The sequence below is a fragment of the Balaenoptera acutorostrata genome, chromosome 2, assembly GCF_949987535.1.
Source record: "Balaenoptera acutorostrata chromosome 2, mBalAcu1.1, whole genome shotgun sequence".
Taxonomy (NCBI): Eukaryota; Metazoa; Chordata; class Mammalia; order Artiodactyla; family Balaenopteridae; genus Balaenoptera; species Balaenoptera acutorostrata.
The window spans coordinates 25,498,634-25,517,319 of NC_080065.1; positions in this window are offsets into that span (position 1 = coordinate 25,498,634).

Genomic DNA, 18,686 nt, shown 5'->3' on the forward strand with positions numbered 1-18,686 from the left:
TGCCTTTCTCTCCTTTGTCACAGTGATTATGGAGCATTTGAAAACAAGGGGCCTAAACCTTGGAATTATTGAAAATTATTTTCTATCATGTGTAGAGCTACTTGTAAGTTTTCAAATGTAAATAGCATTCTACATCATATAAAACAGTTTTTGATACTTAGAATAATGTTTATAAATATTTAGCAAACAGGTATGCATAAAACTATTAATCATCATCAGTATTTACAGTAGTAGGAGTGTATTTCCTTTTCTGATGTATTTAGACATGAAAATTAATTTACAGTAAATGTAAAATATTATTTGAATTATTCTTTTCAAGGTTACTTTAGCTTGAATTAACTTTTCTTAATCATTTGGTACTTTAAAAGTACTGCCTTATGGCGGGCTTCCCTGGTGGCGCAGTGGTTGGGAATCTGCCTGCCAATGCAGGGGACACGGGTTCGAGCCCTGGTCCGGGAGGATCCCACATGCCGCGGAGTGGCTAGGCCCGTGAGCCACGGCTGCTGAGCCACGGCTGCTGAGCCTGCGCGTCTGGAGCCTGCGCGTCTGGAGCCTGCGCGTCTGGAGCCTGCGCGTCTGGAGCCTGTGCTCCCAACGGGAGAGGCCGCGATAGTGAGAGGCCCGTGCACCGCGATGAAGAGTGGTCCCCGCTTGCCACAACTGGAGAGAGCCCTCGCACAGAAACGAAGACCCAACACAGCCAGGAATAAATAAATAAATAAATAAAAATAAAAATTAAAAAAAAAAAAAAAAAGTACTACCTTATGGCAAAAACATGTCATGACATTTTTTTCTTTTCTTCTTCTTTGAATATAATGTGTCCCCATACCTGAGGACTCCATCTATATAATACTGTTCAAAACAGCTGACTTATTCCTGTGTGATATTGTGATTTATAATAAGAAATATATATATATTTACTCTTCATCCCGGTTTCTGGCACAGAGCTCCTAAAACCATTGGGATTTCCTAAGAGATAAGATCCATAAAGGTATCTTTTCTTAAATTAGTGAGGTGACTGTTGGACTGCACCTAAGGATGGGGGCTGAATGCCAGGAGAACTGATGCCGTAAGCTCAGCCTCTGTACACCAGTGTCTAATTGAATCAGACAATTAGACAGAGTTTTGGGTGAAGTGGAAAAGAATAGCTTTATTGCTTTGCCAGGCAAAGTGGGACAGAGTGGGCTTCTGCCCTAGAAAACTATGTGTTCCAACCCAGGGGAGTTTGGTGAGGCATTTTATGGTGATGGTTCAAGGGTCGGGTTGCTGATAAGATTAAGGTGTGTGAAAGGCCTCCACTCCTCTAATCTGGTCTCAGGTAATCTTCTTGATGAGTTTCTCTGGTTCCTTTAATGTAGCCTCAGGTGGTCTTTCTCTAGTATGAAGAATGCTGACCTCTTGAAAGAATTTAAAGACATTGTTATATGTATCCCTTGAGGTCGAACCAGGACCCTGCCCCAAGGCTGCATTCTTGTTTCCTGGCTGCCCTTCCCTTGTCTTTGCATCCCTTCCCTTCTGGGATTAGCAACTCTTTGAATCTGCCCTTTGGAACTCAGGGAAGATCATGGAGGCTGGAGTCAAGAAACGGGACAGACAGGCTTCCCTGCTTAGGAGCCCCACAGGGTCCTGCTCAGGTTCAGAACCGACCAAGTGATTAGAGGTTTGGAGCTTTCAGTCCCACTCCCCTGATTTGGGAAGGAGAGAGTGTTGGAGGTTGAATTAATGGCCAATGGCCAATGATTTAATCAATTATACCTATGTAATGAAGCCTCCACAAAAACCCAAAAAGACAGGATTTGGAGAGCGTCCAGTTGGTGTACCAGTGGAGATTTGGGGAGAGTGGTGCCCTTGGGTAGAGCATAGAAGCTCCAAGTCTTTTCTCCATACCATGTCCTATGCATCTCTTTCATCTGGTTATTCCTGTTACATCCTTTCATAGTAAACCGGTGATCTAGTAAGTAAAATGTTTCTCTGTGAGTTCTGTGAGCCACTCTAGCAAATTAATCAAATCCAAAGTGGGATCATGGGAACTTCTGATTTATAGCCAGTTGGTCAGAAGTACAGTAGCATATGTATAGCTGATTCACTTTGTTATAAAGCAGAAACTAACGCACCATTGTAAAGCAATTATACTCCAATAAAAATGTTAAAAAAAAAAAAAAAAAGTACAGTAGCAACCTAATCTTGCAGCTGAGAAGGCAGTCTTGTAGGACTGAACGCTTTAACCTGTGGAATCTGATGCTATTTCCAGGTAGATAGTGTCAGAATTGAGTTAAATTATAAGACACTCATCTGGTGTCCTGAGACTTCTTTGTTGGTGTGAGGACCCACCCACACATATTTAACTTGGTACCAGAACCTATTTACCATGCCACATAGAAGACTCCAATATTTTTTTGCATTTTATTATTAAAATACTATTCTATTATAAAGTAATTATTTTACATATTGTTGAGAAAGACATTGAAGAAGTTAGTCACAATGCTAGTTTATCTTGCACTGAAGTGGAAATATTTTTAGAAAAAGATGAATTTATGAATAAAATAAACTTTATACTCAAGTTAATTTTTAAGCATACAATTTGTCCTGCAGTGTTTAAGGAGGACCATAAAGACATGGATGTTGCACTGGGACAACTGAGACAGAAGCTTCCTTTGCTGTGACACCACACATGGGGCTACCCTGGAATTTAAGACCACTAGCTGGGAAAGAATTGCTCACTCTTTCCCAGCCAAAATGGAAATGCTTTGCACAAGAGCTTTTGCATACCACTATCATGAATATCCCCTACCAGACCTCAGCATCAAGGATTTGCTCCTGCGATGAAGATTAAACCATACTTAGGAATGGAGCAAAAATTATAAGTTATTCTTTTTCCTCTATAGTAATCCCATCATTGCTCACATTCCTACTTACGTCAGGCCCTCTCCAGAGTTGAAGCTTCTCCAATCATCTATCATCACCTTGATTCTTATCACTCTATAACTTGAGGTATCTCCAAATCTCATCAGAGTTCCCTCATTCCAAATACGCCCACTGGCAAATCTGTTTAACTTTAGGAAATCCTTTGTATCCTCAGCCTTTTCTTTGAACTGTTCCCTTCAGTTCCCTGCTTTAACTCAAGGCTGGCCACTGTCTGAAGATTCTTTTCCATTTCATGTTTCTCACTTGAGAGATGGTGTTATTCCCATAGCCTGGAGTACCACAGGCCTGGAGTTAGGATAAATGATCTCCTTGCTTGTCTTTGCTAGGCCATTTTTCCTCACTCCTTTATCCATACTTGACATAGATTTTATCATACCTATGGTCAGTTAATCCATGACAAAGGAGGCAAGAATATACAATGGAGAAAAGACAGTCTTTTCAACAATTGTCATCATTTTTAATAAATTCAGCAACCACTTAGTTGATCTACACAACACACTGACTCCTCCTTGCTTTGATTTTCCTATTCTGACTTCTCCTTTCAAGTCATTCTCTCTGGGATCTTATGCCAGCAATTCTATCTCCACTTCAGGACCTCTCTCCCCCATTGACCTCACATCTTCTTTCAATGTTTGTCACGCCTCTGTGTTTCTAACTTCTCGGCTCACTCAGGTTTTATCTCAGGGCCCATTATCAAAACCACTCCCTTGCATACTCTCTTGTTCTACTCTTGATTCACAACTGCACACACACTGCTTCCTCTAGAGAGCAATACTTTTCTAAAGAATGGTGAAAAAAAGATATAAAAGAGAAGGGGCTTTATATCATGTTTGTGGCAATGAAATATGAACCATGGACAGACTCTGGGATCATGAAATGATCCATACACAAAATAATGCAGCAGAAGTAGAATTTTTGAGTCAATATTCTTAGTTGCTCTTTGTTTTTTCATCATAGTTCAAAGAACTTCAACATTTTCCAGTCTTTATATAGATGATGAAAATTTAGGAAGTTCTCAGAATCCTTGAAATCTTTCTTTGGATATTCATAAACCATGTAGAAGATGGATGGCTTATACGAGTCCTCTGTTATTGTTTAAAATTCTGCTTATAGTTGTAATTGTCACCTGAATACCACTGTTATTATTATTGCAACTGCTACTGCTATCAGTAGTAATAATAATACAACTAATTATAATAATAGCAATGACTTTAACTTATTGTATATTTGCATAAATAACTACAAGCATTTTACATACGTCTCTACAAGATGGATTTTGTTTTCACTCGATATAGTATAAGGATACTGACGATCAGTGAAGTTGTTTGTCAAAATTTACTTAGCTAGGCGGTTGATAGAACCAGGAGTAGAAACCAGTTCTATTTAAATTTAATGCCCATTCTGTTAAGCACTATACAGCCTCTTCAACTGCCTATTGGCAACAAAGCACATCACAACTCCAGGCACTGCTGGCCAAAGGTAGCTGGAATATTGTGTATCCCCTAGAGAGATTTCTCATCCACAGAGTTTCTATAAAGTAAAGAATTATACCTAACATGTTTATTCTTACTAAAGAGATTTTTTTATATGATATAGAACATAGGAAATGTGTATCTAGATTTAGAATAAGTTCTAGTAAGGAATTAGGTTAGAAGGACATACCAATTTATAAATGATTGGTAAGTATTAAAAATATGTTAAAGCTTTTTCTTTCTGGATCATGAGTAAATCTTTGGAAATACTTACAAATGCTTGTCCAGATTATGTTAGTCAGATAAGTATTCTAAAAATAATATAGCAAAAATTCCACTGACACCTACATTAAAGATATATTTTAAAAACCCCTAGAGTTTTATTCATCTTTGTATCCTTTTAGCACATGAAAGAAAACCAGAGTAGTTAGCCAGTAAATGGTATTTTATGCACTTCATATGTTTCAAACAAAAGAAAATTTAATAAAAACAGTATCATTTATTTTCTTTTTTAATTAAAATGATGTTGTTCTATGCTGGTACATAAACACTATATGCTTATCCTAAAAGTCAAACAGAGTAAAATCACTTGATAGCACTCAAATATAAGAAAATTTCTATTGCTATTATTTACCATGTAAATTAAATCACTCACACAATTAATTTTAAATAAATGGGATTATATCCTGTATATTATTTTTATCATGGAAACTTTAAAACTTTTAACACTTCTTCTTTTTCCCTTATTTTTCCTCCTTTCTGTCCCTCTTTTCTTTTACTACCCCTTCTTTCAGTGTAGGTACTGACATTAACAGCCTCTTACACAATTTTTTGTACCTTATGTAATCAAATTTAAAAATCTATCTATTCATCTTTTAATCTGTGTATCTTTGTATCTATGCATCTATGTCTCTGTGTCTCTGTCACCTATGTATATCTATTGATCTCTCTACCTATATTGTTTATATGTACCCTTAGTATTTTAATTAAAAATAAACAGCATATTTCATTACCATCTCTGAATCCTGCTTTTCTATCTAATGTATTGTGAACATCTCTACAAGCCAATTGATAAACGTATTGTTTCAAAGACTGCTAAACATGTTATTTTATGTAATATTTATGGACATTTTTCTTTTTTTAAAGTTTGTATCAGCTTTTTCAAATGAAATTTTGGGATTTGCTTTTCTCGGTAAAACAATTCAGTCATCTGTTTTCAAGCTTTTTTTTTTTTTTTTGGCCACTCTGCACGGCATGCAGGATCTTATATCCCAGACCAAGGATCGAACCCATGCTCCCTGCAGTGGAAGCTCGGAGTCCTAACCACTGGACTGCCAGGGAATACCTTGTTTTCAAGCTTCTGAAGCTTACTGACTACATTCTACTTTTATGCTATATTCTTCTTTGGGATATGGTTCATTTGGATATCAGGAAGGAGGGAAATTACGTATCTGTGTTCAATTTTCAGAGTTATGCAGATTCTATGTTTAGGTTTTAGTTTACTAATTAATAGAAGAACAAAAAATAATGGCATTTGCTCCACCAAATTTGAAAAGAAAATATAATTGAGAAAGTTTGATATTAAAAAGACTGGTATTAACAATTTAGATTCTAAAAACATGGATTCTTAAATCAAAGAGCTTTGTCATAAACAGTATCTCAAAGCTTCAAAAGAGGAGCCTACCCATACAAATAGCAGAAATCGTAGACAATTGAAAAACGTTTCCCAAAAAGTAAGCTAATACATATCTTTATGTGTGTGCCATGTTTTGATTTATTTAATAGCAATTTCTAAAAGGTGCCTTTAATATAAATGTCTTGCAAATCTTACAGTTAATGATGTCCTTTTTTATTTTTTCCCGTCTTTTTTTTTCTAAAGCATTATTCATTATTTATTTATTTATTTATTTATTTATTTATTTATTTATTTATGGCTGTGTTGGGTCTTCGTTTCTGTGCGAGGGTTTTCTCTAGTTGTGGCAAGCAGGGGCCACTCTTCATCGCGGTGCGCGGGCCTCTCACTATCGCGGCCTCTCTTGTTGCGCAGCACAGGCTCCAGACGCGCAGGCTCAGTAGTTGTGGCTCACGGGCCTAGTTGCTCCGCGGCATGTGGGATCTTCCCAGACCAGGTCTCGAACCCGTGTCCCCTGCATTAGCAGGCAGATTCTCAACCACTGCGCCACCAGGGAAGCCCTCCCAAGTCTTTTAAAGATAAAAATATAACTTGTATGGTCAGTCTTTTTTTTTTTTAGAATTTAAAAATAATTTTAAATATTGTTAAATTTATTTAACCGTTGCAAATTTTTATATTGTGTGTTTTACAATGTGTGTAATATATCAGCATATATTGTAACATTTTACAATCGTAGTAAATATATTAGTAATTGTACAAAAAGTATAGTTAACATATTACAAGATGATATTCATATATCTTAAGTGCACAGCCAAAAAAAAGATTGAAAGCTCTGAGCTAAACAGTGACTTTAACATCATCTCCATAAATAAGCAAACCTTTAAAGAATATCCTCACACACAGTACTTTGCTAGAAGCACTGAAACACCACAGTAGAAAGTCTGAGTTTCTTCTCTTAAGACACCATAGGGATAATTTATACCCTGCAAAGTGAAAGTGACCTTGAGAAGTTTTCTTTTTTTTGTTGTTGTTTTTAATTTATTTATTTATGGCTGTGATTTTGGGTCTTCGTTTCTGTGCGAGGGCTCTCTCTAGCTGCGGCGAACGGGGGCCACTCTTCATCGCGGTGCGCGGGCCTCTCACCATCGCGGCCTCTCCCGTTGCGGAGCGCAGGCTCTAGACGCGCAGGCTCAGCAACTGTGGCTCACGGACCGAGCCGCTCCGTGGCACGCGGGATCCTCCCAGACCAGGGCTCGAACCCGTGTCCCCTGCACTGGCAGGCAGACTCCCAACCACTGTGCCACCAGGGAAGCCCGAGAAGTTTTCTTTTTAAACCAACAAAAAGGAAAGACTTTTGACTCTTATCTACTGTCTGTTAGCATCTAACCCTGGTTGGAGTAACTAGGTCAGTGGCTCTTGGCCCTGGTGACAGATGAGGATCATCTGAGCCTAGGTTTCTCATCCTGACATTCTGACTCAGTTGTTCTAGGGTGTATAAAGCCCAGACCCTGGCAATTCCCTTGGCTTCCCTGGTGATTCCAATGAGCAGATGGGTCAGATAGCAACCACAGACTTGGGCGTTGATCTGAGAATGAGCTTGCACATTCACCCTGTGGTTAAGTTCAGTAGAGGGTCTAAGCATTTGATGTCTAGAGGGCTCCAAAGACTCCAGGTTCCAATGCTCCCAACCCCGATATGCAGTGCTCCAGGTGAACGGAATTTTTCATACTTCCTTGAATGTAATCCTTTTTGTTTGTTTGTTTTGCATTCTTTGCACACACTGTTCCTTCTGCCAGGGAACTCGTACTGCTTTCTGTACTTTTTTTTTTTAATCCTTCAAGGCAGTGTAAAGGCCATCTCCTCTGTGAGGGTGTACCTCATGCAAGGGTAATGATTTACCACTCTTCTTCAGATATCACTAATGGGCACACATTTCTTTCTGTCTCTTGGAGGGAGGCAGGTCCATCTCCCTCCATCAGAGAGCAAATTCCTTGGAGGCTAAAATCTTGTCTTATTTACACATTGTGATCTTAACCAGCACATACATTATTACATGCCTGGCGTATAATAAGGTTCATAAAAGGGACCCCTAATTTTGAAATTGGCTAATTGGTTAATATATAAGACCTCAATTTTTTTCTCTAAAAGAAAGAGCCATCTGCAATTATCACATTATCTGTAACATATAGCTAACCTTATCTACACAGCAGCATATTTTAACAGGCAAAGCTAGAATAAGTTATTACAAATACGTCTTAAAAGGAAATGTAATATTATTCAAACTTTGGTTTTATAGTTTCAGCTATTGTGTATGAAGATTAATATCTTAGTACCTACATATTAACTTCTGGTCTTAAAATGAAAGATGCAGACAGAAGAACAAAACTGTACCTACAGTTTGTTTGTTTTGCTTTAAGTAAAATTGGTGGGTTTTTTTAAATTAATTAATTAATTATTTATTTATATCTATTTTTTTTGGCTGTGTTGGGTCTTCGTTTCTGTGCGAGGACTTTCTCTAGTCGTGGTGAGCAGGGGCCACTCTTCATCACGGTGCGCGGGCCTCTCACTGTCGCGGCCTCTTGTTGCGGAGCACAAGCTCCAGACGCGCAGGCTCAGTAGTTGTGGCTCACGGGCCTAGTTGCTCCGCGGCATGTGGGATCTTCCTAGACCAGGGCTCGAACCTGTGTCCCCTGCATTGGCAGGCAGATTCTCAACCACAGCGCCACCAGGGAAGCCCCCTGGTGTTATTTTTTTAACAATAGTTTGAAAACTAGCCATGATGGTATTGCACTAGGTACCTCCTACATTTACCTCATTGTATCTTCTCAATAATATTAAAAAAAGGCATGCATGCATTTTCTTACCTTGCAAATAAAGAACATTAGGCTTGGAAATGGTCAAATGTAACAGCCAAATCATGCAGCTCACAGGTGGCACAGCTGTGATTGAACCCAGGTCTGTTTTACTCTCACACTTTTGTTATTTTTAGTGCGCTATACACAAGAACATCAGATTACATGTTCTGAGTACACTTATCGGATTTCTTTTCATAGACCACCCTTCAAGAGAATGGGTTTGATAATTTAGATAATAATTCTGTGTTTTCCTGTGTGAATCTAAGCAAGTTACCCAACCTCTTACAGCCTCGGTTTTCACACAACAAAGGAGGAAATAATCATAGGATCTCTGTGAAGGCCAAATGAGGCAATGGCATTGCTGTAGGGAACTAAGTTTTAAGTGACTGGTGTCAAATTTGGAATTTTTGCTTTTAAAACAGACAGAAATACACCTACAGGGACAAGGCCCCGGTCTAGTTCAAGCATTCTTCTGGTCCCAGTGGCCTACTTATATCATCCTCTTTGACACTGGCCATTTCTGCAGTTTGGCTACTGGGTATAGAGAAAAGCTAAAGGAGGAAATACAGATTATATTTATTGAACCTCTGCAGTGTGCAACATGAGAGCACATCTCCTGACTAATGGGGAGAAAAGCACAGTAGTAAAAAAAAATTGTGGTAGTAGTGTCGTCAGTGTTAGATTTGTGCTTTATGTAATATACATTTTTATAGTAGCGCATGACTCTACTGGGTGTGTCAGCTTCATATATAATTAATTACGTTTAATGTGTGTATGTGTTTAAAATAGTTTGAGTTATCTTTTTAAAAATCCTGTGTCAATCTTTATGTTTTAAAGTGAATGTTTATATAATTCACATATAATAGCTAATTTAGTTGAGTTCAAATCTACCACATTGCTCTTTGTCGTCTGCTTGTCATTTTCTCCTTTATTCTACCTTTCCTGCCATTCTTTTTTTTTTTAAACTTTTTTTTTTTTTTTTAATTTTATAGCTACTTTATTTATTTATTTCTTTTTTATTTTTGGCTGTGTTGGGTCTTCAGTTCTCGCGAGGGCTTTCTCTAGTTACGGCAAGTGGGGGCCACTCTTCATCGCGGTGCAGGGACCGCTCTTCATCGTGGTGCGCGGGCCTCTCACTATCGCGGCCCCTCCCATGGCGGGGCACAGGCTCCAGACGCGCAGGCTCAGTAGTTGTGGCTCACGGGCCCAGCTGCTCCGTGGCATGTGGGATCTTCCCAGACCAGGGCTCGAACCCGTGTCCCCCGCATTAGCAGGCAGATTCTCAACCACTGCGCCACCAGGGAAGCCCCCCTGCCATTCTTTATATTAGGTACTTTTTAAAAATTTCATTTATTTCCTTTTCCATTTTCTACTAGCTGTTTTGTTATACCGTTTGTTACTATCTCCCACTGGTTATCTTAGAAACTGAAAATGCAGCTTTAACATATGAGACAACAATATATATTTTTATTTTCAGAGGCAACAAATTAGTATTTTTAAAGCATATAAAACAATGGAAAATATAATGATAATGGAATAACCTCATTTACTGTGCTTACATTTTATACAATTATTGTTACGTATTCCACATATTTTTATAAAACACAAGACATAGTGTTTAATATTGTTTCACACAGTGAATAGAATTTTATATTTAGTCATATATTTACCATTTCCAATATTATTTACTCCTTCTTAGATTTATCTGCTTCCACTTGAGATATAGCATTTCCCATAGTGAAGGTATACTTGAAAACAAATCTCTTAGCCTTTGTTTTTCTGAGACTGTGTTTATTTCATCTTCATTTGAAGGGTATTTTTGCTTTATATAGAATTCTTTGTTAACCATTCTATTTTCTTTCATTACTTAACATATCTTTGCCTTCTGCTGAGACAGAGTTTCTGTTGAGAAGTTGGTTTTCTTTCTTATTATTGATCATGAAAGATAATATTTCTTTATTTCTGGCTGATTTTAAATTTACTCTTTATACTTCTTCTTTGAGGTTCGGTTATGTTTGTCCTAGGCGTAGTTTTCTCTGTGTTTCTTCGTATGGTTTATTTATTTACTTTCTTGAACATGTGGTTTGATATCCTTTTTATATTTGGAAAATTATTTTTCATTTTCCTTTTAAAAAATTGCTTCTGTTCCATTCTCCCACTCTCTACTTCTCCTAGGACCTCAATTACATGCTTGTTAGTTTTTTATCATATGCTACATTTCTCCTATACTCAGTCTCTTTTCCATTTTTTTTCTGTTTTTCAGAAAGGATATTTTCTCTTGAACAGTCTTCAAGTTTTCTAATCCTATTTTTTTGTTTGCTAATACCAGCCTGGTGTCAACTCAACTTATTAAACCATTTTGTCAACTATTTTCTCTATTTAAAAAATTAATCCTCACTATTTTGATGCTTGTGCTTACTTCAACATCTGCATTATTTTCAAGTATAGTTCTGTTGCCAGTTTCACCTCCTGAATACCACTTGACTGTTTTATATCCTAACATGTCAAGTTATTTTTATGATGTACTAAACATTGTGGGTAATATGTCCTGAGAATTGGGATTATGCTGTCTTCTTCTGAAGGATACTGATAGTTGTTCTGATAAGCAGTCTAAACCTCATGGAGCACCTTGATCCTGTTGAAACTTGATTTTAGGCCCATTAGGGCAAATTTATTTCTGCTTGATATTTCAGAGTCTCAACTGAATACTCAGAATCTTCACTGTTATCTCTATTCTGGCTGGGTTCATACACCAGTATACTTCAGCACTGTGATAACTCTGACATTTCCATTTGGCTCTAAGTCTGCCAGCATTTGTTCTATCCTAGGTATCCCAAAGTTTTCCATTCAATATCTATAGCCATGGACCCAGGGAGATTTTTATATAGATTTTGGAGAATGCTTGTATGTAGTTTTCACCTGTCTCATATCTTTTCTTCAAAACTTAGTTGCCCTGACTACCTTGGTGTCCAATCTCCGTTTCATCCGTGTAGTAATATAGCTACTTTCTTTTTGTACTCCATTTTCCTATGCACCTTTGGAAAACATACCCAGGAAAAAAGCTAAGATAAATGTGGAGATCACTTCTTATGCTTTCCTTATCTCAAGTATCATAGCATTGAATTGGCTATTGTCCTAGAGAAAAATTGGTGTCTCAATTAAATTAACCTTTAGTAGGGAAGAGGTAACTCACAGATCTGCTACTGTTATCTTTTTTTTTTTTTTCACAGATGCCTTATGTGAATCTTTATGGTATAAAATCTCACCTCTTGCACACATGCCTGAATCTAAGCCATGTGCTCTTATTTTCAGGTAGCTGAATATGGCAGTTTATTTTTTACTTCCACATGTTGGTCCCTCTGCCTAGAAAGTTTCCAGTTCAATTTAGTCTCTCCCTCCCTGCCCATTTTACCTTCAAACTCAATCTACCTAAAGAACACATACTCAGTTCTCAAGACATAGTTCAAATATCACCTTTTCTTTTAACTCTTCTCCTCCATGTTCAAGTAGAATTAAGAGCTTCTTGCTTTATTTTTCAGAAATGACTGAACATGATACTATATTAGCATTTTTATGTTTAATATATCACATGCTGAACTATATGCTTTTGAAACAGAACATACTTTTCCCTATTATTTGTATTTCTCTCTCTTCCACTGTAACAGGTACATGGAGGTGAGGGTGATTAACACTTGTTAGGTAAAGAATAAATGACCATGTGAATAAACTGTGTAATAATACATTGGATTTCTTAAGCAATACTGGTATGATATATTTAGTGCATTAGGTAATATATCTCTGATTATTCTAACCACATCCCAATTAAGATTAAACAAACAACAACTGAGGAAGAGGAAGTTTCCATAATAGGTAGTCATGAATCTAGTATCAGGAGCCTGTTTTTCTAAGACTCTAGAATCCATATTCTTTCCACTAACCAAAACTATGTAATTCTTCGTTTGAATGGAGGTTTCAGAAAAAATTATTATTTTAAATTATGCAGATGACATACTGTGGCAATAAGAAATAAGAGAAAAGCTTTTAATTCTGTTATTATCCAGATTAATAGAATAGAATCATTAAAATGAATTAAGTGTAATCTCTTAATACACATATACAGATGTACACACATATATATAAATTTTAGAAAATACATACTACTGATTTCTTAAAATACAACTCAAAACCTCAAGAAAGAAACATAACACTCTGAAAAAGTAAATAATATATTCAGAATTTCCCAGCATTAGGAAGCACGTATGTAAAATGTGTTTGTATAATTTGAAGTAGTAAGCATGTGACTAATTTAACTTTTACCACTAAAAATTTATAAAACTGTAAACTATACAAGCAAACAATGTCTTATAAATCTTTATAAATATGTACACATAATTTTAATCAAAATTTTCTCTAAAAGTTAAGTGTGAATGGTTTATATATACAGATATAAAGTAATTATTCCATTTGAATAGCAATTTATACCATCTAAGTAAAATCATTCTTTTGTTAATCACTAATTCAGAAACAGAAAAGGCACTTGTGACAATGTATTTAATTATGACTGTACAGTGAGACAGATTTAGGCAGAATTATATATCTCTATTGTTCTACTATGAAAGTGGAATTAGGCTGCTCGCTGATGTTGGATTTGACGATAGACTTAGGTCTTCTGTTTCAAACAGATTTTATCAATCACACAGTTAATAAATCAAACAGTTTCCGATTTCAGCACCCTAAGATGTTTCTCCTGCCATTATATAATACTACTGATTAAACCAAAAATGCAGAAATGTATTTTACAAGTGATTATCTAAACTCAAACTACCAAACACACTGAGACTGGACTTACTATTACATTTATTTTTCAAGTAATTGACACAGTTTCAAATTTCTTCATGCAGAAGTGTCATTGTCCTTCTCTCTCTCTCTTTTATTTCTTTCTGTTTTTCCCCCTCTTCTTCACTCGGATTGATTTCTAGTTTGGGACACATTATTGGCAAATAGCAACTAACCATGAAATCATTGTATCTATGTTGGCAGTTTAACTTTTTTTTTTTTAATTAATTAATTTATTTATTTATTTTTGGCTGTGTTGGGTCTTCGTTTCTGTGCGAGGGCTTTCTCTAGTTGCAGCAAGAGGGGGCCACTCTTCATCGCGGTGCACGGGCCTCTCACCATCATGGCCTCTTTTGTTGGGAGCACAGGCTCCAGACGCGCAGGCTCAGTAGTTGTGGCTCACAGGCCTAGTTGCTCCGCGGCATGTGGGATCTTCCCAGACCAGGGCTCGAACCCGTATCCCCTGCATTGGCAGGCAGATTCTCAACCGCTGTGCCACCAGGGAAGCCCCGTCAGTTTAATTCTGATGTTCAAATAAAAGAGTTTTTCCCAATTCCTTAGGTGTACCAATTTTTGTACTAAGGTACAAAGTGTCACAAAATTCGATTACATGATCAACTACTTGGAAACTAGGAAACTAAAAAACTAGAAAAAATAAAATTTAGTATCTTACCTTTTCAATATCTTACTGAAAGGCCACAGTCTATGTAGAATTCTGTAGAAACAGCTTCTAGGATACAGATAAAGAATGAAAATACAATGAAAATTAGCAGACATGAAAAGATGAGGTTGTATTAGTTCTGCTTAGTTCCTGAAATAGCAAAATACCAAAGGGAAATATCTGCACATCTGCCTTGCTGTGGGTTCTCTTGCCCCCAAGCAAACAGGGAAGCCTTTTTTTCTGTATTGTATTAACTTATTCTTTCCAAAATTGTATCTGACTGACCATTAAATCAGATCAATTTATGTATGACTATTCCTTTCCATTGTTTTAAAATAAGTAGGCATTGAACAGTGTGAGCTATCAAAAAAAGAAAAAAAGTTTTTACTTTGAGTTTCCTTGTAGCAGAAATGAATAATGAACATCAGGATGCTAAGAGCCTGTCAGCAATTGCATTATACACCTAACTTTGTAAAGACTATTAAAATTCAATTGAAAAATAGCTGAAATTTAACTTTATAATGCTGTAAATTGAAAGTGAATTAGAGAACCTAAGAAATGTTTCTCTTATTCTAGTCAAGTAAATTTTCAAAGTGGAATTTAAACACGAGTTTAGCTTTGAGTATGAACTACTTTTATTGAAATCCCTAACTTTCCCAAGATTTTTTAAACAATGGTATTGAATGATCTGGTAACCATTTAAGTACGAAAGGAAAAAAAAGGTGATTTTTTTATTTCATTGTTAAAATACATTTTATAAAATGGTTTCACAAAAGGTTTTGAGTTCACAAAGACCTCTTTTTTTGAATATGTAATTGCTGTCTACCCAAGGAATTTAGGATGAAAACATTACCAAAGCTCTCTTTATTAATTTATTAAAGTGAATAATATATTCTACATGGATAATAAAAAGGTCCCCCAAAACAAGGATTGATGGATTTTCAGGGGTTGAACATGTTAAATGTTGACTATGTTTATAATTATATATTTGAGTGAGAGAGGAAGAAGCTTGTTTGCTTCCCTTATTCAAATTCTATATTTAAATGAGGGTTCTTAATACCTTCATTAAGAAATCCATGTGTATGTTCTGTTTACACTCCTGTTTGCTTGTCTGTTTTTAGATTTTTTTAAGTATGATTATAGTATTGATTTTTAAAAAGAGTCTTCTGTCAGCCTCTCATCTTGGCCCTGAAGGTACCAGTTTGGGTGCTTTAGTAGCTATCTCTTTTTTTTCTTTGATATTTTTTTCAGTTGTCTCTCTCCTCACCTCTCCTCCCCTTCCACCTCTTCCCCACTCCTCTCATCCCTTCCCTCTCCTTTCATGTATGCAGTTGTGCAACCTGCCTTTATATTTAGCTATGATGGCTTGACATGAATGTGTGGCATTACAATTCCATTGAATGGATATAGAAAAGGTCAACTATTCCTCACTGATGGACATTTAATTTCTTACTCATGTTCTCCCACTACAGTTTAACAAGGTATATGCATAATGTTATCATGTATGTTAAAATTCTAAAATCAGGTTTAATGTGTAAAGGTAATGCACATGGTTTGATGTATAAAGGTAATTTACACTATCAGATATTTTCTCAAAAGTTTGTCACAATTTATATTCCCACCATGCACAACTGAATTGCTTTCCAACACCACTGCTGCTACTAGAAATTATCATTTGTGTGTATGTGTGTGTGCATATGTGTGGGTGCATATCTGATCAGCAATTCTGATCTGCTTCCTAAAATTAGGATGCAAACTTGATGCATGCTTAAACAAATTTAAATCAGAAAGGTCAGAAGTTCGGACCTTAAAACTGGACACACCTCACTTGCCTTAACCCTAAGCAAAATTTAGAATTTGGATACTATATTCAAAGGGCTGTTTTTATTTAGCTATAGCTAATAGAAAGGAACAAATTGAAGCCTTAATTACCCATCTCATTTTAACAGAAAAAAGTAGATTTCATTTTTTAAGAACTGTAGATTTATTTCTTTACTTATTTCCTTGATCTACTGCTTATAATTAGTAAATTAATTTTCCTATGACATGTGTTATCAAGATATTAAGCTAATTTAGTTAAAAATAGATTTTTTTTCAGATTTTTGAGTTACAGAACCTTATGAAATATAATATTTATTCTTTATCACATTACAGTCATCTGGCCCTCTGTATCTGTGCATTCCCAATCTGCAGATACAGATACAGAGCGCCGACTTTACCAAGTCATTTTATATAAGGGATTTGAACATCCACAGATTTTGGTGTTGGGGAAGGTGTCCTGGAACCAATATTGCAGATACCAAGTGACAACTGTATACTGAAAATGTGTTGTTATCCGTCAGGTTACCACTGTGAGTACTTGGCACCTAATCCCACTGGGGAAGTCCAGGAGACAGAATGAAACATGTACATAGGAATTATCCTTCTGAAAGGGAGTGAGCTACAGTATGCCTACCCTGTCTTCTTTCAGTCTTTCATTGAGGTCTGCTTCTGAGGAATGAGTGTCAATTCCACAGTATTTTCAGGCTGTTGAATGTGTAGCCAAGCGTTCTCAGAGAAAGCATTCAGGCTAGCAGTAAAAAATTAGATAGGTATGCAATGAAGATGTGGCAATGTTGATTAGACCTGGTGACTGAGAATTAGTAAATACCTTATATGCCTTATTTAGAAACAAGTATGAAAAAGAGTGAGAAATATGACCCACGAATCAGAAACCAGTAATGTTTCTGGGCTTCCAATGGCCTGGGGTGAGTTTCAGATTCTGTACTCTTCTACTTTTTTAAATCTAATTTTCAGTACTAAATGATAACTCATTTGTCACTTAAAAAATGGGCACCACCTGCCAAATGAATATACTCAGTAAGCATTATTAGACTTTTCCACTCTATTAAATTAGTATTTCATTTCTTTATTCAAAAAAAATTTAATGAACTCATATTTTATGCTTGGAACTGAGCTAAAATCTGAAGATACAAAAATGAATAAGACATCCCTTGTCCTCAAGAAGATCACATTCTACTAAACAAATCAGGAAGAAAACAAAGCTAACACCATGGGCTTTGTGCAAGACCAATGATAAGCAGAGATAATTATCATTTGACACAAAGGTACTGCCACTGCATTCATTAACCAAACAACAAATTAATCATTTAATAGAATCAAATCAGATAATTCATCCGACTAAAATAATTTGTTGCCTATTCCTGGCATATAGAGTAAAATTAAATTCTCCACCTAAGCCTGCAGGAAATTACGTAATATGCCTTCTTCTTCTGTTTCTAATTTTTATCTAGTATTCTTAATTTACACTAGTTTCTTCTCAGTTCCTAGAGCCTACCAAACTCTTTTTCCATTGCATGACTTTCCATTTGTTTTTTTCATATGGTTAGAGTTTTTTTCTCCTTGATCTAGGTATGCCTGGTTTATCTACATAATTTAGTCCTCATATTAAATGTCACTATCAAAGAAATAATTTTCTAACCACTCAACTCAATAATACCTATAAATATACTGGAGTTGTCTATTACTAAGGTACATTGACACTTTCCAGGGGGACAATAGAATTGAAGGCGGTTATCAACCAGTAAAAATGATTTTTGAAAGAGAGCGGAACATTTTGTAGATTATTTCTCCTAGTAGCCCTTATCTTTTGTAGTAGGAGGACACCACTGATGACCTATTCAGAATTTAATAGTTATAATTTCAGACTTTCAAAGATTGATTTGTCAGCTGAGACAAGCCTGTTATGCTAAAGTCAGAGCCATGGTAGAGAAAACCTGGGACTCTTAAATATCAGGTGGAAACATCTGGATGGATCCCAATATGATTGTGGCTCCAGTGATTCCTCTGAACCCTCAGACTCAAGAGGAAGTTCAACTCTTGCTAATAAGAAGTAGCACTTACCCCATGTGGAAATACACTGCAAAGAGAGACCTCTTGTGCACAAGGCAAAGCTGCTCTCACCTTCCCTCCTAGCTTCCAGGCCAATAACTAATATTAAAACAAAGATATGCAAGCTGGACATATTCTGGGCCTAATAATGTAAAGAAGAGATTACACATCAAAGTGGCTAGCAAGTACCAGCAAGGATGTGGGTAGCACCAGTGGGATTGAATTTTGAGATTGCTTGATCAATGGATTTAGTACATAAAACTAAATGAGCAAGAGTTCATTGATTTGGGAACACTCTTTTGCAATAGATGATTTACCTCCCTAGCAGGGACCCCAGCAAATAAGGTAAACTCACCTCTAGAGAGGCTCTAAGAAGTCTGGAGAAAGTAATGGCCTATACTGAAAGAAGTTGA